The sequence below is a fragment of the Triticum dicoccoides genome, chromosome 5B (genome assembly GCF_002162155.2).
Source record: "Triticum dicoccoides isolate Atlit2015 ecotype Zavitan chromosome 5B, WEW_v2.0, whole genome shotgun sequence".
Classification (NCBI taxonomy): Eukaryota; Viridiplantae; Streptophyta; class Magnoliopsida; order Poales; family Poaceae; genus Triticum; species Triticum dicoccoides.
In genome coordinates, this window is record NC_041389.1 from 11,055,095 (window position 1) to 11,059,071 (window position 3,977).

The following is a 3,977-nucleotide window of genomic DNA, read 5'->3' on the forward strand; positions in this document are numbered from 1 at the left end:
TAGTATGCATTAAGTTGTAAACCTGTCAGAAAGTCATCATCTCAGCCCCGCAAACACAGACCACGATTTGCTTCTGCTGCCACAGTGCCACGTACTAGGATTGAGGAGGCGAGGAGCGAACCATGCCACATCGAAGGAACTATGCTAGTCAAGGAGATGAGCCAGCATAGGGTGTAGGGAGTGACAGAAGACCACATTTTCTGAAGTTCTACAATTACACGCTATTCATACAAGTTCTCTGAAAGCATTCTCATGCCTTTTGCATACCCATTGATAGTCTGTGCATTTGCAAACAAATTACGGCTCAATATATCTTTATTTACTGATAAAAATATTTGAAGGTTTCTCTGCTCAATACATCATTGTCACGACGAAGAATTTAGTACATTGATCTCTCTGTTACATTTCTGTGGTGCAATGCTGCTATACTTGAAACATATATGTATATATATGCTCATTCAAAATAATTAGTTCTCATAACACAAACAGAAGATGACACAAACAAATTATGGTATGACAGGTTTCTCTGTCTGATTTCACCTGGGGGCAGAGAGCACTGATGCATTTGGCAGGGCGGAGAAGTTGGGTTGACCAACTGGCACAACGATCGCAGGGCTTAGATCGAAGAAGTTGTAGTTTAAGTCTGATTCCACATTTCTTTTTCCTTCCATGACCTTCACCACCACTGACATGGAAGGCTTTCTGTTGCTGTCACTCTGCAAACACCACATTGCAAGCCTCATGATCTCAATCACTTCCTCCTTGTTGCATAAGTGCATATCTTGGCTGCTCCTATCGATCATATCTTCCAGTTGAGAATTCATTGCCTTCTCTCGTAGTACCATAATGAGCTGAGCACCCTCATCGGGCTGAGAGTAGTCGATGTTCTTTCTTCCACTTAAGATTTCCATGACCACAATGCCAAAACTGTAAACATCGACCTTCTCGGTGATTTTCGATGTCAGCCATTCGGGTGCCATGTATCCAGGTGTTCCTCTCATTCGTGTCACCACACGACTCTCTTCCCTATCTATCAGCTTGGATAGCCCAAAGTCTGCAACTTTAGCATTGAAGTTATCATCTAAGAGGATGTTCTGTGGTTTAATATCTAGATGAGCAATTCGCTGCTTGCACCCTTCGTGAAGGTAGCATAAGCCCCTGGCAATATCTGTGATGATCCTACGCCTTACGCACCAATCAAGAGGGGCATTGCTACCAGATCTGTTGGAATAGATCCACTTGTCCAGTGACCCTCCAGACATGTACTCGTAAACCAAGAGCCTGTTTGTTTTGTCCGCACAGAACCCAATCATTTTAATCAGATTGATGTGATGGATGCTGCCGATTGTCTGAACTTCTGCAGAGAATTCTTTCTGTCTGTGAGCATGTCTCTCCAAAAGCTTTACTGCAACCCTTTCCTCTCCAAGCTGTCCATCATAAACTGACCCAGATCCTCCTTCCCCTAGCTTTCTACTGAAGTCATCTGTCGCTCCTCTCAGCATGTCAAAAGTGAACCTTGTTGGCATTCCTGCCACTTCACAGAACTCTTCTTCGTCATCATCTTTCCTTTGATTACGCATACATCTTACGATCACAAAGAAAACACTAGCAAATACAACTGCGGCGGCACTAGCACCAGCTACCGTGTAAGTTACAACTCCCTTTCTTTTCTTTATAGGAGCAGATGAATTCTGTGGAGGCAGTAAATTTTTGGTATACACCTTCAGGTATGCTGTTGAGCCTGACTGGTATCCCTGCATTGAGAGAACCTCGGAGACCAATAAACAAGATCCACTGGAACTGTTCTTGGAACTGTGAAATGCAGCCTTGCAAGAGCAATTGCTCGAGCAGGCTTGTCTGCAGCTCTCTTCATCACTTGGTATGGCTGCAGTGGGATCATTGTAATTGAAGTAGGAAACATCAGAGAGAGCTATGAGCTGGTGATCTTCCTCAGCTGCAGCAGATTGGCAAGAAGGAATTGGGTCCACCGAGATGCAGCCAAGGCTAGGATTCCTGGTGTCAGCCTGCTTAAAGTACAAGATATCACCGGCCACAACCGGACAGACGCACTGCCCATCCCCGCAGATCCCATACTCTCCACAGATAGTTGGGTAGTCACAGTAATCTAGCTGGAAGATGTCATAAACGGTTGACCACCGGGTGTTAATTTGATCCCACTCATACAGCCTGAGATGTCCGTCAAACTCGAACCTCATGTACTGGAACGAGCTCGCAGGTGGCAGGTTGATCCTAACGTTTGCGATTGATTCTGAAGGTGGGGTGGAGGAAGGGAAGATGGACAGGCTCCTGTTGACAAGGGTGATGTATGTGGGTCCATCGTACGCGTCGCCTGCGTAGTATACCGAGTTTTGGTAGTAAATCTGCTGTGTTGACCCTGCAGACGCATGAAGGCCAGCATGATGAGCAGCTAGATATAACTGATTGCTGGCAGCGTAGCTTATGTTGGAGATGTTGGGCGTCAGCTTCATCCCTTCCTTTAATGGCTGCCGAGGAAGCATAGCGTCAGTTGGGTGATCGAACGACTGCCAGATTGCCAGACTTTGTGATTTTCATTCCGATGACAGATTGGCCGGAGCTGTTGGTGGACCAGACGAGGCTGCCATCAGAATCCCGAAGAACCAAGTCCCCGGCGGCGGTGAAGTTGAGGGTGGAACCGCGCTGGACTGGGCGGTCACGGTTGGCGGACCATACGACCACACCATTGACGCATATTGCAAAGAAGTACTCGTGGAAGTAGGAGTAGAACGTTGCAGCAAACAAGTACTCCTGGCCGGAATGGAAGAGCATATACGAACCGTCGGTGCTCCAAACAGTGGACAGTTCCGCGGTCGCGTTGGAGGCTTGAGCGGTCGTGTTGGAGGCTTGGGAAGATGGATGTGCGGCGAAGATTAGGAGCAAGAGCAGCGATGCAAAACAGAAGGCGCCCATATTCATGCAGCAACAAAGCGGCAAGCAAGTGATAACTAACAAAGCAGGGAGCTGGCCGGACTATAGCAGTTGCTGCTTATCAGCAAGATAAGGAGGAGGGCTTTGGGTACCCAATTGTTCTTGAGTTGACAGGCAGAGCTGTGCTGTCTTTTTTATGTTTTATCCTTTCAGTCGTCTAATAGAACATATTTGTGTACGCGTGCATACTCTCAGACTCCCACGTCTTCTTAAAGGCCTAACATGGTGCATTTCTAAGTTTAGTTCCTAATCAGTACTAAAAAAATTCTTGTCCTACTCTGCTCGGCCCCCGATGGTGGCGGTGCCCATGGCTACTCTTATAAAAAGGAGTGCACAGTCTATTAAGAAGAAATGCCTTCTGAAAAGCATATCTCTAATGCCAGTCAAGACGGTCCATCGTTTGAAACCAGAAAGATTTGAAACTTAATGTTTTTTCTCTCTGAGTGGTAGCAGCTGCTCGACATCTGAGCAGAGACTGGGTGCCTTAGGAGGATTCAGTAAGCATTCGATGCTTAGCAAACTTGACTTGGAAATTGCTTATGTTGCCTGGATGGCAACCGGAAAGCATCAGTGAAATCTCCAATTGCAAAGGCCTCACAGACAGTATAGAGTACATCGATCTTATGTGTATAGTGTACATCGATCTTATGTGTGTCTCTCTTTTTTTGGTTAAACACTGATTCGTCAAGAGAACAAAAACGATACGATGAATAATACTCCCTCCGTAACTAGTGATCTAAACGCTCTTATATTTCTTTACAGAGGGACTAACAACAGCAGAGAAGATATTTTTGTCCAATTATTACAACACATGCTAGATTATTACATGGATATGGGTGGATTAAAAGATCCAGAGAGGGATGACAAAGCAATGAAAGGGTCTGCAGATGCATCTGGTATGTGTTGGATAAGTGAGCAACTAACTCTTTACTGAGGGCCAAAGGCCAGTACATATACAAGTGTGGCAAAATGCAGAAAAGCCCCTTATACAATGGGGATGTACACAATGA

General features: G+C 45.7%; 1 pseudogene; it reads right to left on the reverse strand.

The window, feature by feature from the left end:
- Positions 1 to 534: 534 nt before the first annotated feature.
- On the reverse strand, positions 535 to 3,156 carry LOC119305011 (annotated as a pseudogene).
- Positions 3,157 to 3,977: the final 821 nt, after the last annotated feature.